Genomic DNA, 21,534 nt, shown 5'->3' on the forward strand with positions numbered 1-21,534 from the left:
CTGATGCTGGGAGACATTGAGGGCACGAAGAGAAACGTGCAGCAGAGGATGAACTGGCATCCCCAATTCAATGGTGTGAGTTTGAGCAAACTCTGGGCAATAATGAAGGACAGGGAAGCCTGGTGTGCTGCAGTTCATGGGGTCACAAAGAGTCGGACACAACTTAGAGACTGAACAACAACAATAGTTGATTTACAATGTTGTGTTAATTTCTACTATATAGCAAAGTGACTCACTTACACATGAAATCACTTTATATACATTCATTTTTATATTCTTTTCCATCCTGGTTTATCACAGTCTACTGACTATATAGTTTCCTGTGCTACACAGTAGGATATTGTTTGTCCAGTCTATATAGACTAGTTTGCATCTGCTGATCCCAACCTAGACAGCATAGTAAAAAGCAGAGACATTACTTTGCCACCAAAGGTCCATCTAGTCAAAGCTATGGTTTTTCCAATAGTCATGTATGGATGTGAGAGTTGGACTATAAAGAAAGCTGAGCGCTGAAGAATTGATGCTTTTGAACTGTGGTGTTGGAGAAGACTCTTGAGAGTCCCTTGAGCTGCAAGGAGAGCCAACCAGTCCGTCCTAAAGGAAATTAGTCCTGAATATTCATTGGAAGGACTGATGCTGAAGATGAAGCTCCAATATTTTAGCCAACTGATGCAAAGAGCTGACTCATTAGAAAAGACCTTGATGCTGGGAAAGATTGAAGGCAGGAGGAGAAGGGATGAGGCTGAGATGGTTGGATGGCATCACCGATTCAATGGACATGAGTTTGAGCAAGCTCCGGGAGATGGTGAAGGACAGGGAAGCCTGGCGTGCTGCAGTCCATGGAGTTGCAAAGTGTTGGACATGACTGAGTGACTGACCAACAGCAAAGAAAATCTTTCTAGTCTTTTCCTACAAATGTTCAGAGAAAAAAATGCTTTTCTTTCTTAAGACCATTTGACCTGCTAATATTTACAAATATCAGCATTCTATATATATACATTTCATAGTTCATTATGTGATATATTATACATTTCCATGTGTATAATAAGTATCAAACATGAATATGATATTTTAAAATAAGTTTACAATAAAATTACTATTAAAGTAACAAGCATCCTATTTTGCTCTTAATCTTATTTAACTTAATGCTGTTTTATGTTATATACTAAAGTGTGCATAAAAGTTATAGCCATGTTAACTATGGGTCTGGACAACTTTTTTTTAGCTATACACCAAACAGTTATTTCTGTTTTATTTACTCAAATGAATACATTCATATGCTTTTTATTTCCAGTATAATATCCTATTTATTTATAACAGATCCTCAATAAGATTAAATATGTGTTTATGATGATGTAATTTTATTATACTTTTATGAAAGGGGAGAAATAATATTGCTTGTGTGTTAACATGTACACCTGAGCTATCTATAATTGGGAAGAATTTAGCTACTATTCTAACTGGCTTTCTTGTTTATGTATTTATTTTTGATAAACATGGGTTTTAAATCATCAGTTTTACCTAAAGGAAGATAGATAACTTTAAGAATAATTAGATTAAGAAAGTTTTAATTGAGTCTGCATTCCTTCTTTTTGAAAATATAAGTTTAAGAATATCTATCGTACACTTATCATTAAATAGTAGTGACAGGCAGAAGAAAATAAAGATAAATAAATCATTCAATTGAAAATACACTAAAAATTTAACAAAGGGGCTTCCCTGATAGCTCAGTTGGTAAGGAATCCATCTGCAATGCAGGAGACCCTGGTTCAATTCCTGGGTCAGGAAGATCCCCTGGAGAATGGATAGGCTATCCACTCCAGTATTCTTGGGCTTCCCTTGTGGCTCAGCTGGTAAATAACTTTGTTAATTATTCAACATAATAGCACTCTTAATACATTTGCTAATTGTTTCCTATTTTGGAATGTGTATTTGGCTACCGCATTGTATACTATATGATCCTTCATAAACTACCAATATTTCCAAGGTTAAGAAGAAGCAAATTCAGTGCCTTCTGGTCCCATTAAAATGCAAACATTCAAAGTACACAAAGGGAAATAACATACTGTAGCTTCTCTGTTGGACTAATTTCATCCATCCATCCATCCATACACACATCTTTTTAAAAACTAATTTATTTTAATTGGAGGATAATTACTTTACAATATTGTGATGGCTTTGGCTATACATTGACATGAATCAGTCATGGGTGCACACGTGTTCCCCCCATCCTGAACACCCCTCCCACCTCCCTCCCTACCTCATCCATCTGGGTTGTCCCAGAGCACCAGCTTTGAGTGCCCTGCTTGGTGCAACAGATTTGCGCTGGTCATCTATTTTACATATGGTAATATACATGTTTCAATGCTATTTTCTCAAATCATCCCACCTCCACATTCTCCCACAGAGTCCAAAAGCCTGTTCTTTACATCTCTGTCTCTTTTGCTGCTTTGCATATAGAATCGTCATTACCATCTTTCTAAATTCCATACATATGCATTAATATACGGTATTGGTGTTTCTCTTTCTGACTTACTTCACTTTGTGTAACAGACTCCAGTTTCATCCACCACATTAGAACTGACTTAAATGCGTTCTTTTATAGCTGAATAATATTCCATTGTGTATATGTACCACAACTCCCTTATCCATTTGTCTGCTGATGGACACGCAGATTGCTTCCATGTCCTAGCTATTGTAAACAGTGCTGCAATGAACATTGGGGTACATGCGTCTCTTTCAATTTTGGTTTCTTTGGTGTTGTATACACATCTTTATACCAAATAGATATTTATGTGTTCTCTATGCTTTTCTTCCTCCAGATGTTACACTAACATTGGGGATACTAATATAAACAACAACAGTAATGACAATAACAATATGATTCTTGCTCTAAGTTGGTTTCAGGGGATAATTAATTCAGTGGAGCCAAGAGCACTGAGGCAAACAACCAAATTGGAGTTGGTTGACCACTGCAGTGAGGATAGCTGTGTACCAGATCCTGTGAGTCCGTCAATGTTTCCACTCTAACTCTGCAGAGGGCAAGTATGTCTGGTGTGTCTGGGGTGGTTTTAGTTTCTTACCTTTTATGACCTTTAATGGGCTCTTTTTGAGGTTTTACTTAGTCTGATAACAATATCATTCTTCCTGGTAAAAAGTCATATCAGTCATATCATGGCTTTTACTCTTAGTGAAAGGCCATGTTGTGGTAGCATTAGTATAACCTTTTGGAGAACCTTTTGATCTACACTCAGTAACCCCTGGAATACCCTCTCAGTGGATATTCCACCGCTATTATTTTCTAAATTGTCAACCCTCCTCCTAATCCACATGTTCTTTAAAGACTGTGGTAGTTTTAAAATTTGTCCACAAGTTATTTTATACTCATTCTTTCAAGAAGTGGGGCCCATTTCCTTTTCCCCCGAGAGTGATCTGTACTTATATCTCTTTTCTGATGAACAGAATACGGTGGAAGTGACTGTGCTACTTTGGAGACTAGGTCGTAAGAGACATCGCAGCTTCCGTGTTGGTTACTCTCTTCTATCACTTGCTCTGGGTGAGGATGGGGGGAGGTCAGGTGACATACATGAGGAAAGGTAGTACCTATGACAAGGAACAGAGGCCTCCAATCAATAATTATGTGAGTTAGCCATCTTGGAAGCGGGTTTTCTAGCTGTAGTCAAACCTTCAGATACTTGCCGCCCAGAAAAGCATCATGACTACATGCCTCATGAGCCATAACAACCAAGCTGAGATGTTTCTTGATTCCTACCCCTTATCAACTATAATTTTTGTTTTCAACCACAGTTTTTGGGGTAATTTGTAATATTGCAAAAAGTAACCAGTATAACAATTTGCCTCCTTTTTAGACTATATTGTAAAAAGAGTCAGCTCCACACATAAATACTCTCTATTAAAAATTTTTTTGTCCACATTGCACTGTATGACACCATTCTCCTTTGCACCTCAGCAACAAAAATGTTCTTTCATTTTTATCTACTTATACTTTGGACTCCATTCTCACTTATCTTCTCTAAGATGTTTGTCTCAGATGTTCACCTTTAATTTCTCCTTGGTTTCAACAAACTCTAGTCTCCCCTATCATCAAAACAAAACTCCCTTTGATCATGCTGCTTTTTTTTGGCATGTGTATTTGTTTGCAAAGTCTCGAAGTCCTATCTATTCTTTTCTTCTCAATTCTTGCCTGCTGGTTTCTGCCCTTAGTGGAGATATTTTTGCTTTGAGATTAATTACCACTCTCTTTTCCTCATTCCAACTGTCCTGATCTCTGGCTCCTTTAGTTCTCAGAACCCTGGGATCCTGAGACCTGGCATAACCCCCCCAGAGGCCACTTGCAGATTATGACATGGAGGTGACACAGATTTGGACATTTGTCCCAGGTCACAAAGTGAGCTTCTGGCAGAGCCAGTGTTCAAGTTCAGCCTCCCTCATTCTCAGGTCTGAGTCCTCAACATACCACAAACCACTCCTTGATAATTTCTTCACCACATCTTCTTAGTTCTTCTCTCTCTTTTTTTTGTTTTTGTTTGACTTTTTCTTCTCAGTCTCTTTTGCTAGTTCCCTTTCCTACCATACCTAAAGCTCTGCCCATTGTTCTCGTCTTCTCTCTTACGATCTCACTCACATGCCTGCATTAGGTTGCACCTCTAAGCTTCCATCTCTAGTACTGATTCTGTCATGGACTGAACTTCCATACTGCTGACTGCCCGTTGGGCAGCTCCATATGGAAGTCCCATTGCTAACTCAATCCCATGGTCAAGTGCCATGTTTCTCCGTCTTGTCACAGGTACTTCTCCATTTCTTAACCTTTGGACTCAACACTTAGAGACATCCAATAGCTACTGAGCCTGTCACTTTTCTTCTTCTTCATCTTCTCATTCTCCATTCCATTCGTTCAACAAAAATGTCTTGTGCACGGTGGTGCCAGAAACATGCAGCCCCAAGGGCACACAGTCTGGCGAGCCTTCAGTCTGGTCCCTTCTTGAGTTTTCTGTGACCACAGCTCTAGTCAAGTTCTTCATCACCTAATTCTGGATTACTCTGACTCTGTATTTTTAAATTATTTCTTTATTTGGCTGCCCCAGGTCTTAGTTGTGGCACGCTGGATCTTCAATCTTTGTTGTGGCACGTAGGATCTTTTCAGTTACAGCATTCAGACTGTTGGTTATGGTGTGTGGGATCTTAGCTCCCTGACCAGGGATTGAACCTGGGCCCCCTGCATTTAAAGCATGGAGCCTTAACCCCTGGATGACCAGGGAAGTCCCTGACATTGTATTGAATTTCTCTTTGCTTCCTTCTTCTCCCCTGTCTGTCTGCATACTACTTTCTTCGAGTTTTATTTGGGTACTATTACTCTCTGTTACCACCACACCAAGACCTCAGTTTCTTATAACCCATTTGGCTCTGCTTGTCCGTTTGTTTTCTCAGGGCCCTGTATTCCATGCTGTGCCCCTCTACTCTGTGTCCCTGCGCTTTCTCACTTCCATTGAGCCTTGCTTCTCTTGTGCTCCTTTGGGTCATGGCTTGACTTTTCTTCAGTTGTGATGGAGTAGATCAAGGGCAACTACTCTCAGTGGCTTCTGAGGATTGTTATTAGACAGGGAACAAATATGTGCTGCGGGACTCAAAACGCTGAAATAAAAATGACTACTAAAATATATTGTCATTTTGACCTGTTTTAGTATTTTTATACTGAACTGTTATGACTCTATTACATAAAGCCCCCTTGGGGTGGGGTGAGGTCAGGTAGGAAGAGAAACAGGTGACATCAATGAGGAGAACTGAGCAGAATATTTGCTTTTCCTGTTACACTTGATCAGACTAAATATCATGACTATTGGTGAGGGCTTTAGGGTCTTGTGATCTGAGCTAAACAAGATTTCCCCACATTTCACAATCATTTCTTAATTTAGTATGCTTGGAAGGCAGTGGTCAATGGGGTCATTTAACAGAAACCCAACAAGGTGATCTTTCCAAAAGGAACGTTCCCTCACGGGTATGACAAATCTCGAGGGTGACTGAATCTCTTTATGAAACCAAACAGGTTTAGAAGTAAGGAAGTGAGTAATCTCTGCCATGTACTGCCTTTTTTTCTTCACTTATCTATGATTGTATCTTTTATATTAGAGTTATAGATTACTGTGTTTTATAGTTGTTGTTATTGTGAGATGGGAATTCATAATAGAATTTCTAGACTGTCAGAGTTTCTGGATGTACATAAATTGGATAAAGAGACCTCAACATTTTTTGGATGGACAGCTATTCCTTTAGTGTCAAATGACAGAGACAATAAACTCACTGCTTCTTTTACTGATTTATTCAATGGCGGTATAGTTGATTTTCAACATTGTGTTTATTTATTCTGCACAGCACAGTGATATAATTGAAAAAAAAAATATATGTGTATGGACACACATATTCTTTTTAATATTCTTTTCCATTATGGTTTATCCCAGGATATTAAATCTAGTTCCCTGAGCTATACAGTAGGACCTTGTTGTTTATCAAAGTCACTGCTTCTTGGTCATTTTCTGGCTTATTCATTAATTAATCTATTCAACCAATTTTTTTTAAAGCTAGTGCCTATTATATTCTTGGTAGAGTGCCAAGTGCTGTGTATACAATGGTGAACAAGATGGACAAGGTTTCGACTCTTTCCTCATAACTCACAGAACCATCAGGCCGTAAACAAAGTGAAAATGAGGTATGCTCAGTTTTTCTCATCAACTCTTATTGGTTCTCTGGATCCTGTCCACTCCTTTTATCTGTTTTCCTTCCCATAAAAGGCCCTTTTCAAGTGGCTTTAATGTTGGTAATGGTTGCCTGTCTTACATGGTGAAGGCCAAGGAAAGTGGTCATTCAAGCTGGGCATCTGGTCTGGTTCATGTACATGAAACTTCATCCAGTCCTTTCATGTCAACACTTTTAATATTCTGACAGATTCTTTGTTGCTTTTTGTTGCTTTAGTGCCTCATTGCCTTAGTCTGTGTCAGTAATTAAAGTTTTTTTTTTCCTTTTAATTAATAAAAGTAAATTAAGTTGGACTTATCCTATAGTTAAGGCAGAACATAAATGACAGGGCATGGCACACAGTGGTGTTTAATAAATATTTGGAAAAAGTGGAAGGGAGGAAGAGGTAGTTTACAATGAATCACTTTTACAATGGATTAAGATATAAGTACTTGCTCCTCTTAAAAAAAAAATTTTTACCAGAAGAAATGATACATGGAAGAAATGAAGAATGAAAAAAGTAAGCAAGAAGCAAAGAAATCATCCAGATTTGATGGGAAATATTTCATATATATAACTTTTAATTGCCTCTTTACAGTTTTCCCAAGCTACATGTTAGACAAGTTTTTCTCCTTCTCCCTCCCTTTCTGCCTCCTCCTCCTCCCCTTCACCACTCTTCTCCCTCACTTTCTCACTGAATGTTCTGCGGGGCACTTGACTTTCAAAGATCACAGCCATCTCAGATGATGGTTAAAAGACCAGCCTCTGTCATCAGTCAGACTTGCATCCCAGTGTTGGCTGCACCACTTCCTGACAGGTGACCTTGGGCGAGCATTTCTAAGTAACTGTTTCTTCATCCATAAAATGGAAAGAATAACAATTCCTATCTTAATAGATTTTGTGAGGATCAGAGGTGATAATCCATGTAAAGTGCTTTACCCTCTGCCCTAGACTGACAATGTCTGTAATATCCGGACTGCCCATCCTTTATTCCTCTCCCAGAAGACTATGCTATAAAATGCCATCTATTACAGGTGATTCTTCTACAAAAATTAAATACATATGTAAATCGTACTTTTTATCCTTGAATAACTTAAACACAGTTGAGGATGTTTTCTCCAGGCTTTGTAAGAGCACTCTATCTGAGATGAGATCAAATTTGAAAAATGTTTCAGAAGCAGAAATTTTCAGTAAGTCATAAGCAAGTGACTCTATGGGATTATTACGTGAATCTGCATTCTTCAGTATCTGCTCTCATATCCCTCAATAAATATAATAAGTGCATACTGTTGGATGACTTCTCAGCTAATTTTCTGGGATTAAATTTGTATCATTTTCTGAAGGCATTGCACTTTAGTCCCAACAAATAGATTCTTTTAGTAGACACGGTAGTCCAAATCAGTGTTTTGCCATTGTTTCCAGCAGTCCTGATTCACGTTCTTACTATTCTTACTGCATCTTGGAGAATAGGAAAAGACTTTTTCTTTTATTGGCAGTTTGCAGGCAATGCTTCTGCAAACTTTAGCATTCTTGCCAGGAATTGTTCAACACTCATTTCCAGTCTTTCTTTGCTTGGAATACAGACGGATGGGAAAAGATCCAACACCACAATTGTTACTTTTTCAGCACAAATGCTTCAAGTTGCTCAGAAGACCAAACTGAAATTATATCTCCTTAGATGTGTCCTTGTACTGATGGGGAAGGAGAAGGGAATCTTAATAGGAGAAGAAAATGATGTTGCTTAGTGCTGAGCTCAGCTGAGTTGAAATTCTAACATTCCTAACCTCATTTTATGAGTGAAAGTTACTTTTAAATTAAAGAACACGATGTCTCTCTTGTACCCAGTGGGATCTGTAGAGAGTCAAACAGTACATCTATATCAGGAAATTCTATTCTAGCTTTTTACTGTGCTGATGCAGAAAACATCTTTCCAGATGAATTTCTGTTTATACAGCCTTAAAATTTTTTACTTGCACCCAGTTTGTCCCATTGGCAGTACTTCCAGTTCTTTTTTTTTTTTTTTTAAAGATTTTAAGGCCGAAATAGTGTTTATAGAACAGGGAGAGAAATGGCCCTGTTAGTGAGAGAAAAGAAGCTATAAAACTCCTTACTAGTGATTATCTTTTAAAAACATATTAAATGGTGCTGATGGCTTGTCAATAGAATTTTTATTATTTTATTATAAATTGTTGAAGGAATTATATAGCGAATGCCCACATATCTGCCATCTATATTCTACATTAGTATTTTGCTATATTTACTACTTTATCATGTTTCTATCTACCTCACTCCATTCCTCTATCCATCTATCATTCTATCTTATTATTTTGCAGGGGGGAGGGGGGGCGGGGCGCATTTCAAAGTGAGTTGTGGACATCCGAAACAATGAGTTGATTTTGAATCACAAATGATACCAGCTTGCTATTTGGTCAATGGTATATTGCATCTGGTAGGACTAGGAATAGCTAGTTAATTAAAAAAAAAAACCCAACAGAATAGCTTGCTATGTTTAAAAAGAATTTGCTTTCTCTGGTTAAAAAGGAGGTTGAATGTGGGAGTTCAGTGTTGGCTTGGTGGTTCTAACACCATCCATGGCTTAAGCGCTTCCTTCCTGGTCCAGCATCCTAGCGTAAGGCATTCATCTGCAAGAACTTTCACTGCCTGAGATGCTGCTAGAGCTCCAGGCATCTCATTTTTAACAATAGGAAGGAGGAAAGGGATAAAGTCTTCTTTTAATGACCAGTCCCAGAAGAACCAATAATTTTTTATAATCAACTTGTTTACTCTGGGGAAAATAAAATGAAGGCATTTTATAGGGACTATATTGTTTTTAGATAAACTTAGGAAAAACTGAAATATTTATAAAGTTTATATTTTGTTAGCCAGCACATAGCCACATTTGAGAGCTGAAAAATATAGTATTATGTATTATTTTAATTATATAGGTGGTTAATTTATTTCAGCCATTTCATTTTTCTGGGAAAAATCAAATGAGCTGAGGTTTCCGTTCCTAGCACATCTGTGTGGGTCCTGAGTTACTGTTACAGACATCTGTGAAGGCAGAGAAGGTGAGTTTGAATAACTTTTCATGTAACTTGAGTTCAACAAAATCATTTATTCAGTAAATTAATTGATTCTTATATTGAAATAATATCAAAGTGCTACTTCTTTATTGGCTGATCACATCACTGGGATCACAGTGCAATGCCGTCAAAACAAGGTGGTTCAACAGTAAAGAACCAGATGTTGTCCTCAGGGATGCGAACCTTGAGAGCAGCATGGGTTGAGAATTTGGCCTAATGATGACAAAAGTCCTGAAGGGTATTTTGATAGCATTTAAAGCTTTTATATTTGAAGAAGAAGCTTTATTTTCTGGTCTTAAACATAATTCACATCTGGGGAGGTCTTGGGCAGAAGAGTATTGAAGGTTGATGGTATGGGGTGCCCAGCATCAATAGGAATGTTTGAGGAGATCTGTGAGGTGGTCCATGTGCCAACTATGATTAAGACATTTTCATATTTATGGCCAAGAAATTTCAATGACTACCACAGGTGAAACAATTAATCCATACCTCCATCCTTTTCTATTTTTGATGAAAGAGTATCAGAAATGGGACTCTCTCCCTATTCTCAACTCTTTGTATTCCAAGAATTTGTTTTCTAAATAAGACTGTTTTAACCTATAGATTATATTGAAAATCTTAGCTGCATTTACTTTATTTTCTGTCTCTTAGTAAAAGTATTCTCCTTTAATTTTGCCTGCAATCTAAATGATCTTTTAGAGTTTTACAGCCTGAAATAGAAAACAGAATAAAGCAGCAACCACCAGTTCAGAGAAGCCAAAGTCTCTTGGTGGGAGGATAGGAGTGGTGGGAGGAAGGGCAGACTAAGTTAGCAAATTAAGTATGAATGAAGACATTCTTACCCTTAGGTTTTAAGAAAAAAGAGCAGGTATTGAGGAAGTCCCTGAAAGTTGCCTAATAAATGCTGTTGTGGTCCTCCTGACTGCAAAACTACTGGCCTCCACTGTGCTGCCAGTTCCCCATTATAGAACTTGGAATATTATAGAACTTAGCACACTTGCTTTAAAAAAATTTTTAATTTATTTATTTTTGGCCATGGATTTTAGTTTGCTGATCAGGGATTGATTCTCTTGGACCCATGGAACTTTATAGAACTTGGAACATTACAGGACTTACTGAGCTTTTCAGAATTTTTAAGTTTATTTATTTTTTGGCTACACAGCACATGGGGATGGAACCTGGGCCTCCTGCAGTGGAAGCTCAGAGTCTTAACCATTGGACTGCCAGGGAAGTCCCCTAGAGAGCCTGTTTTTGCCATGTACAAGCCCAGTGAGCCCAGGTACTGGGTATCCCTAGGTGCGTCTGTGATTCTAGGAGAGCTGGGGGATATGGCTCACACGCTGCCCAGCAGCATCCGGAACCTGACTGCTCGGTGTTCAGGCTCCAAAAGGCATTCTAGAGGGTTATGTCTATTGCTAGTTTGTCAGAGAACTCTCCATTAGTAATGGTGAATTTTATTTTCATGTGTTTGTGTGTGTGCATGATGTGGGGAAGGGGGAGACTTGACATTTGCCTTCTGTTCCTCTCTCATTCTCCATGTCCATTTCCCATCTACTCTGTCAAGTCTCCCAGATATGTCTCTGATATCTGATGTGTAGTCATAGATACGGCTTGAGATAGTCCTCAGGATTTTCATTGGTCCCCATGTAAATTAGGCCTGCAAATAGTACTTGAGTGGGGTTTGGGTATTACCTAATTCCACAAACCAGTGATACGCAAATTTTGGCTCTGGACCATGGGTTCCAATCCCCATTCTTACAAGGCATATACACCTTATCGCTACAACTCTATGGACTCTATTGGTCACTCTGCAAATCAAGTTAAAGAAAATATTTATGAATATATATTTGATTTAGAACTACACAATATTTTCTTCTAAATGTTAGATTATCCAAATTCAAAGAAGAAAAAAAGAGCCTGTATTTGACTTAATCACTAATAAGTCTTCAGGTAGTGAAGCATCTTTTAAGTGTGTGTTAGCCAGGTCTTGCCAGTCTCTTTGTGATATTAACGATAGGAGAAAATAACAAAATTTCAATATTCCTCTTGGTGCTGGAGAATTTGAGGCACAGGCAGCTTCAGAGAGAGCTTCATGCTTGACTTTGCATTAGAATAACTTGGAGGGCTTGTTTAAACACTGGAACCCACTCCTAAATATTCTGATTCAGTAGGTCTGGGACAGGGCTCAGGAATTTTTACTTCCAACAATTTCCCTGGTGCAGCTTATGCTACTGGTACAAGGACCACACTTTGAGAATCGATGGTCCAGTGGATAAAAGTAATCTCAGGTTGAAGTCTGATGATTATTTGGTTTCCCTCCTCCAGAGGTTAAAGCGTCTGCCTGCAATGCAGGAGACCCGGGTTCGATTCCTGGGTTGGGAAGATCCCCTGGAGAAGGAAATGGCAACCCACTCCAGTATTCTTGTCTGGAGAATCCCATGGATGGAGGAGCCTGGTGGGCTATAGTCCACGGGGTCACAGAGAGTCGGACACGACTGAGCGACTTCACTTTCACTTTCCTCCAGGCCAGAGCTTGTTTCATGGCCTCTTCCCTAGTTAGCATAGGTGTTTAATATAGCTGATCATTTTCAACTACATTTTCTAATTGTGTGCTTTTTATATTAAGTAGATAAAAGATTAGAAAGTAAATGGAACATCCACATCCAAACCAGAAGAGGGTATTTTGGAGAATTCCTAGTGCTCTACATCAGGGGTTGGCAAATGATGGTCCATGGGTCAAATCTGGCCCACTGTTTGTTTTTGTAAATGAAGTTTTATTGGGATGCAGTCACCTGTTGATTTTTGTATTGTCAATGGTTGCTTTTTGGGCTATAATAGCAGAGTAGTAGTTGCAGCAGATACCTCATCACCAGTAGAGGCAAAAATATTTAGTATCTGGCGCTTTACAGAAAACATTTGCCTACCCTGGGTCTGTGTGTTCCTCTGAGCAACTGTTGGCTAATTTAGGGAAGCTTTTCTCTTGAAACCCAGCAGTAAGCAACATCAGTTTACTTAAGCAGATATGAAACTTGAATCCTAACACTTTCTTCCGCCCTTTCTCAACTCTTCTCCCTCAACATGGAAAGTGGCCCATTAAGTGAAATGAAACTTGGCCCAATCAGCGATATTTAGAAAGTGGAAGGTGAAAGTGTTGACATCTGCTTGTATTTTGTGGTCCGAGCTTCTCTGGTAGCACGTGATAGGGCAAGAGAGTTCTAGTTCGTGGCGCATCTCACGTTTTGTGAGAGATTGTCTTGTGTTATCTGACCTTAGTTGGATTTATGCCTACTAAGAAATACGGTTTGATGAAAGATCTGCCTTTCTTCTTAACAGTGGCTGTCTAAGTGAATTCTTCCTTCCCTCAGTTTTGTTAATTTCAGTTAAGTCTATCCACTGCAATTCAATATCTATGTGTACATTAATGAACATGTAGGTATATTTTCAGACATATATGTATTCTAATACCCAAGCATGTCCATCGTAGCTCTTTGCCTCTTACCTCCCTTCTGGTCTTATCTGCTCCTCTGCATTTGGTTCATATTACCAGAAAAGTGGCCACCAAGATAGGATTAGAAGTGTAGGAGATATTCTGGGGGGGAAATGCCTGGGAAGATTTAAGATGAAGAGGCAGGAGTGGTGGGAAGAATGTCACCCTGCAGAGCAGATCTGGCTGGAGAAAAGGAGACAGCATATGAAGACTTCCACACAGTGCTGTTCTCATAGAGTTGTGCCCCAGCAGCAGGAATCCTTGAGCCAAAATCCTTGAGCCTATGTCCCCAGGAGGGGTCAGTGCTACTTGCCACAGCGATTGGTTGGGGGCAACTGGGAAAGAGTGTCCCCAGCATGAACACAGCAGTGGGCCCACGGGGGTAGCAGGTGGGTGCTGGTGAATGTGCTAGAATATTCAGGAGATCCGAGAGACATATGTTCATAGCCTCTGTACCCTTATACGACTTTTATCTTGCCACCAAAGTTGTCATTAAAAAAACAAAAACAAAAACAAAAAACAGGAGTTCACCCATAGACCTGTGATAGTTCTGCTTTCCTTGCAGAATAGTCTGGGTCACTTATGGTGCTCTGCCATCTGACCCCACCCACCTTTCCTCCACCATACATATAATATGGCTTGCACGTGCCTCCCTTCTCTGTCATTGGCACCAAGCCATGTGGTTCCTTTTTCCTCATCTGCCCTTCCTCTCTCAGCCACCCAGTGAAATCCTATTTCCTTTAGAAATATTTCACCCTGGAACCTTGAAAGTCCAGTTTACTTAGGAAAATTATTTGAAGGTATATGCTAAATGCTGTGAAGAGTCCAAAGATGAATCAGATATGGATTCTGCTCTGAAGGATTAACTTTAATAGGAAAAGTGATACTCTATAAACAGTATATTAAAAGGACCATGTAAGAAAAGGTATAAGAGCTGAGCACAGAAAAAAATGTGGTGGGAATTTAAAAGAGGGAAAGATTACCTTCACAGCACAGAAATCTACTCTGAGAGGTGGGCCTTGAAGAGTCAGTGAGACTTGGGCATGAGGAGCTGAGAGGGGTGGGAATTCCAGGTTAAAAGAATAACAAGGGCATAGGTGTGGATTTCTTCAGAGCAGCTTAGTGGCTAGGGTTTTCAAACTGCACATAAGATCCATTGTGAAGTGTAAAGTCGCTCAGTCGTGTCTTACTCTTTGCGACCCATGGACTGTAGCCCACCAAGCTCCTCCGTCCATGGGATTCTCCAGGCAAGAATAACAGAGTGGGCTGCCATTTCCTTCTCCATAAGATCCATTAGCAGACTATAAAATAAATTTATAGGTCTTCTTACTAGAAAAACAGGAAGAAAATAAATAAACAGAATAGGATTGAGAATGTTTGGAGTCGATGGCATGTAGTAAGTATTTTGTGAAATGTGTGTATATATATATTTCCATATATTTAATGGATCACCATAGAAATATATTTCATTAAAAAAACTTTTTTATCTTATATTAGAATGTAGATCAAGCTGGAATCAAGATTACCAGGAGAAATATCAGTAACCTCAGATATGCAGATGACACCACCCTTATGGCAGAAAGTGAAGAACTAAAGAGCCTTTTGATGAAAGTGAAAGAGGAGAGTAAAAAATTTGGCTTAAAGCTCAACATTCAGAAAACTAAGATCATGTCATCTGGTCCCATCACTTCATTGCAAATAGATGGGTAAACTGGAAACAGTGGCTGACTTTATTTTTTGGGGCTCCAAAATCACTGCAGATGGTGACTGCAGCCATGAAATTAAAAGACGCTTAGTCCTTGGTAGGAAAGTTATGACCAACCTAGACAGCATATTAAAAAGAACATTACTTTGCCAACAAAGGTCCATCTAGTCAAGGCTACGGTTTTCCCAGTAGTCATGTATGGATGTGAGAGTTGGACTATAAAGAAAGCTGAGTGCTGAAGAATTGATGCTTTTGAACTGTGGTGTTGGAGAAGACTCTTGAGAGTCCTTTGGACTGCAAGGAGATCCAACCAGTCCATCCTAAAGGAAATAAGTCCTAAGTGTTCATTGGAAGGACAGATGTTGAAGCTGAAACTCCACTACTTTGGCCACCTGATGCGAAGAGCTGACTCATTTGAAAAGACCCTGATTCTGGGGAAGATTGAAGGCGGGAGAAGAAGGGGACGACAGAGGATGAGATGGTTGGATGGCATCACCGACTCAATGGACATGGATTTGGGTGGACTCTGGGAGTTGGTGATGGACAGGGAGGCCTGGTGTGCTGCAGTCCATGGGGTTGCAAAGAGTCGGACACAGCTGAGCGACTGAACTGAACTGAACTGAGAAAGTAGCTGATAATTTCAGGTGGACAGCAAAGTGACTCAGTCATACACATATATGTGTCCATTCTCCTCCAAACTCTCCTCCTATCCAGGCTGCCACCTAACATTGACAGTGTAGCCTGTGCTATACAGTAGGCCCTTGTTGCTTGTCCATTTTAAATACAGCCGTGTGTACATGTCGATCCCTAACTCCAGTACTATCACTTTTCCCACCCTTCCCCTCTGGTAACCATAAGTTCCTTTTCTAAGTCTTGGGGTCTGTTTCTGTTTTGTAAATAAGTTCTCTTGTATCATTTGTTTTAGTTTTGCATATAAGCCATACTATATCCCTTACTGTGGGCAAATTTTTGTTTGATTTGAGTTTATTCAACAATACAAATTTATAAAGCATTTCTTATATACCAGCCACTGGGCAAAATTCTAGGTATACAGTGATGAAAAAACTGACGTATGCTCTTCCTTCATGGAGATTATGATCTAGCACAGGGTTTCTCAAGCTTTAGCAGCATCAGAAACACCTGGAAGACTTACTAAGCTACAGATTGCTTCAGAATTTCTCATTCATTAGGTATGGTGTGGGCCCTGGGACTTTGCATTTCTATCAAGTTCTCAATTGAAGCTAAAGATCCTGGTAAGGGACCATGTTAGGCACTGGTCTAGAGAGCTACTTAAATAAATACAAATAAATATCTGATGGCAGTTTGTAATAAGTGTTAGGAGAAAGAAGAATACAGAACTGTGTGTGTGTGTGTGAGAGAGAGAGAACGAGAGAGAGAGAGAGAGAGAACTGAGAAAACTATTATGATTTGGATAGTTAGGGGTGATGTCTGAGAAAATAGCTTTCAGGCAGCAGGAACATCATATCAATGACCCAGAGGAAGTGAAAGCATGAGTGAGAGAAAGATTTGAATTGAGACTGGAAAGTAGGTTCGGGCTAGATCATGTGGGCTCTTTAGTGCAATGACATTCAAATTGGAATGTGTGCGTTCTTGGAGAGTATGTAGACTTTCTAACGGGTATGCAGGCACATGTAATGTTTAGGAGACTCATATTACTCTGTGCTCTTTTATTTTTTTATTTTTTTTTTTTTTAATTTTTTTTTTTTCTGTGCTCTTTTAAAATGGATCTACCCAGGGCCAAATATTTTGGTAGCTCTCATTTACCTTTTCCTTTTATGAATAAAGGCCAACTTATCTCCTAGTGAATCTTGCTTAGGGTATCTTGCCCTAGGGTATAAAATACTTGGGGAATAAACTAAGGAATAACTGGAAATACAACTCAGTAAGATAAGATAACTCAATAAAAAAACTCAAAAAACCTTGGTGTTGAAAGGGGGAAAAGTGAATTACTCTTATCATGGAATTAAAATAAAACCTGTTCTCAAGGCAATTGGTCTCTAGTTCTTGGCTTTAAACAAAATTGAAGGAGGCCCCAAATAAGTTGTCAGCAGGGCATTAAAAGTAATTTTTGATGATGGATCACTTTGTTATTTTGTTACATAACTAGAAAGGAGAGTCTAGCCTTATGGAAGCTAATGTCATTCCTTAACAAAACTTTTCTTTCCTCTAGGTGGATAAAACAAGCACTTTCTCTTACCTCTATAAATATGAAAAATTAGAAAAAGAAATAACTGAAAACTGTCATAATTTAGCATTGTGAAGTGAAGTCGCTCAGTTGTGTCTGACTCTTTGCAACCCCATGGACTGTAGCCTACCAGGCTCCTCTGTCCATGGGATTTTTCAGGCAAGAATACTGGAGTGGGTCGCCATTTCCTTCTCCAGGAGATCTTCCTCCCAGGGATTGAACCCGGGTCTCCTGCATTGTAGGCAGACGCTTTATCCTCTGAGCCACCAGGTACTATCAAATCATAGATGCATAAATTAATTGGGATAAAAACATGGTTGAGGAATCATTATGAGATTCATTTCTGTTACAGTGTATGTATTTAATCATTATCCACAAAATTTACAATATATTTACGTTATGTTGATGAGCTTTATACTTGTGATCAACATAATACCTACACCACCCAGAATAATTTTTGGGGGTCAATGTATCAGTTCTTTGTAAGATATTTAGGACACCAATTTGTGAGCAGAAACACAGAACGGAGGTAGCCCTGGAACTGAGGGATGGCTTTGATTTTTGGCAGAATTTGTGAGTCCAAGGTCTCTCAGATCAACCTTGTGCTGCTCTGTGAGCTTGAATTTCCTTCCTCTGCATTGAAGGTCTTACCTTCCTGGTGTCTGGGCTTTAAGAAGCTGCTTCTTCTTGAAATAAGCCTCAGGGAGATGTTTGGGATTTCCACACCACTCATCAGTTTTTGTGGAGGTGGTGATGACAAGTTTCTGGTGTGTTCTAACAGAGGAACTCGACTGAGGACCAGAGGTCCCATCACGAGCAGCATGCTACTGCTCAGCTGCTTTAAGAAAACCACCGTCGTGCCTCTGTGGTACCCGGTGAGGATGCTTGGAATGGTGCTGGGAGTGACACTAGCTCACAGCTTCCTCTCATCTGATGGAAGGGTTTTCTCCTGAGGCTCACCAGCTTTCAAGGTACATCTTCAGTGGAGCATCATCCAGGTGTTCGGTGAAGCTTAGCCATTTGGATCCCATCATTTCTGTCACCCCCACCCAAACAAGTTTTGTGTAGTAGAAAGAAATTTCTCTTTAATTTCAATCTTAAATGTAGCTTATGATTACTTCCTCTTTTCCATGACTTTGCTGGAACACAAAGCAGATGGGGAAAAGCTGCCAATTCCTCTGACTAGGATGGGGTTTTGGTTGTTGTGGGATTTCCCCTTTTGAGGTGTTTTGGGCTTGAGGTTACCCTTCTTAACCTTGCCCTGGCATCAGCCTTCTTGGCTTTATGTTTCTTCTTCTTATTATCCAGCTTCTCTGTGTTTTCATCTACCATCTTGCAAGATGGGCAAGAGGCAGAATAGTATTTTTTTTTTTACATAGAAAAACTTTAAAAAAATTATCTCAATCTCTCTATCTCTGTCTTTATTTATATGGCTCTAACTCTATATATAGAACAGAAATATATATATGTATCTGTGTATACATATATATTTTTGTTGTTGTTTTAGTCATTAAATGTGTCTGACACTTTTTTTGACCCCATGGTCTGTAGCCCTCTAGGCTCCTCTGTCCATGGGATTTCGCAGGCAAGAGTACTGGAGTGGGCTGCCATTTCTTTCTCCAGGGGATCTTCCTGACCCAGGGATCGAACCTGTATCTCTTGCATTGGCAGATGGATTCTTTACCATTGAGCCACCAGGGAAGCCTTTATTTATATGAAAAAAAAGATCAACATAATAAAATGTTCATAATAAACATTATAAAATATCAACAAAAAGACTTTGAACCAGAAAAAAATATAAGGATAACTCATTGCTGTGAGTATAATGGAAATATGAGTTTAAGGAGAAAGTGAATTGTCCTCAGAGACAGAAGAAGGAGTCCATGACTGTCTAGAGGAGTGGACTAGATTGGAATATAGGAGGTTTCTGGAAAAGAAGGGATTCGCCTTGGGAGGAACAGAGATCAGAAAAGCCAGAGCTATGGGTGAGTGGTCTGGGGTGTGAGGGCTCCCTTTCTTTCTTTCTTTTTTTTAACATTTATTTTTACTTATTTATTTTATCTGGCTGTGAAGGGTCTTAGTTGTGGCATGTGGGATCTAGATTCCTGATCAGGAATTAAATCTGAGCCCTCTGCACTGAGAACATGGAATTTTAGCCACTCAACCACCAAGGAAGTCCTAGGGCTCCCGTTCTTGTCTAGACATGAATCTGCTTCTTGAGTTTTGAGGTAAAACTGCTTCCTTCAACTGATTGTCCTCTTCTGCCTCTCTTGCTTCTTCTCTCTTTCCTTCCTCCAACACCTCCTTCATCCCCTTCCTTCACTGACCACACAACAGGTCAAATGGGTATAGGATGGAGATAAGCATCAGGGAGTATGAGACAGAAAAACAACATGGTTATGTGCCCATGGATGTGGTTTTGTGGGGGTTCTTAAAGGGATGGAGTGAGAAAGATGAGTGCATAGGTGAAGTCATATCATGTCTGTTGTTTTCCTGCCCTTTAAGCCCCAGGATGAGCTCCTGGCTGGAGAGGCTTGTGGGGCAGAGGGTGGGGAGAACAGCTGCTCTACCCCTTGGATAAGGCAAGTGGGGTAGCCATGATGGTCTCTGCCTCCTTCTAGAAGAGGTGGGAAGATTTTCTCTTTAGCAAAAGGAGTTTAAGTAGCAGAAAACCATCTGGACCAAGAGACAGAGAGTTGGATTCAGGCCATGCACTGCCACTCTTTTCTGTGACCTTGGGAAAAGCATCTTGACTTTTGATGCCCAGTTTGTAAAGGGCAAAAATTGAATAAAGTGATCTGTGCATTTTCTCCCTACTCCAAAATTAGTGTTTGTGAGTTTTGAGAATTGGAAAGAGTTTACAAAAGCCTAGGAACTTTTGTTTTTCTTCATCATCCTTGATGAGAAAAATTACAGTGAACTTTCCAGTTCATTGTTTAATAAAAAAAGAGGAAAAAAGGAATCTTTTCTCTCTGCAAAACATCAAGATTTACTCTGCCCCCTAATAGTTGCCTGGGTAGAATTTTCCATCTTAGCACAAAACAGCTCGACCTGGTTTCAGCTAATCTCTGCACACCCCTAATTTAACAAGAGGAACTGGAAGAGTCAGACAGTGTGTGGGAAGACTGGAGAAAATAGGAAGGTATAGAAACCACTAGAGATGGAGATAAGTTAAACATTCTGGCAAATTATCACGGTGTATTGCTCATACTGAATGCTTAGGCAGTTGGGAAGGTAGTTAAGAGAATGGCTTTAAATGCTTCATCTAATTGCAAGCAGCTGTCGATTAGTGGAGCTTGACCAACTGTTTTTAATTCCACTCAGTGGTGATGAAGGGAATGAAATTTTTAAGGGAAACTGGCAGGGGCTGTGTGTGTGCATGAAGTTGCTTGCACTTTTTTTAGAGGTCAGAGAGTGCAGTAACTACTAAGAGATGCTCTTTGAAACCATGGCAGCCTTTCATGATAATGATTTTCCTAAATTTTACCAACATTTGTTGAACTTTTGGCTGGAGGCAAACTTCTCTGTTACCCAAATTCTGGAATGATTTTTCATGGAGAGTGATTCATCCCCGATGGTGAGTGACTGAATGACTTGTGCCAATACAGAAGCAATTGTTCAATGCAGGCAGTAAATTTCGAATGAGAGATAATATTGCCAGTTGAGTCTTCTCCTTAAAGAATGTTTCATTTCACTTTTTGGATTAGAAAAATAGGAAAAATAAGAAAGTGGAAAGTTTTAGCTCGTTTCCTGCAGTTGTAAAACCTGCTACAAATCATTTCAACTTGAGAGCTTTTCAGAAGACAAAGTTTTGAGTAACTCAGTCTAATCAGTTTTGATACCTCTTTTGATGGAATTACACGTCTATATTTTCTTTTTCCTAATAAGATTAGTAATCTTTTCTAATATTTATTGCTTTCATTTCTTGTCGTACAGTTAAAAAACAGTTATTTCAATGTTTCTGCATTGCAAACTGGAGAGACCATTAACTTGATTGAAAGCAAGTCTTCTGTGAATACATGAAGGCCTGCAAGTCCTAAAAGGAGCTGCTGCTGCTGCTGCTGCCAAGTCGCTTCAGTCATATCCGACTCTGCGAGACCCCATAGACAGGAGCCCACCAGGCTCCCCTGTCCCTGGGATTCTCCAGGCAAGAACACTGGAGTGGGTTGCCATTTCCTCCTCCAAAAGGAGCTAACTCAACTCAAAACATGCAGAAAAAGACAATTGGCAGAAACTCTCAGGGAGAAAGGAGCTATACTCTTTCAATATCAATTACAATCCCTTTTATAGCCTGAATTTCAGT

The 21,534-nt window shown here is 39.5% G+C and overlaps 1 pseudogene; it reads right to left on the reverse strand.

The window, feature by feature from the left end:
- Positions 1–17,703: 17,703 nt before the first annotated feature.
- Positions 17,704–18,616, reverse strand: LOC101110517 (large ribosomal subunit protein eL6-like; annotated as a pseudogene).
- Between the last annotated feature and the right edge of the window lie 2,918 nt (positions 18,617–21,534).

Source organism: Ovis aries, chromosome 8 (assembly GCF_016772045.2).
Source record: "Ovis aries strain OAR_USU_Benz2616 breed Rambouillet chromosome 8, ARS-UI_Ramb_v3.0, whole genome shotgun sequence".
Taxonomy (NCBI): domain Eukaryota; kingdom Metazoa; phylum Chordata; class Mammalia; order Artiodactyla; family Bovidae; genus Ovis; species Ovis aries.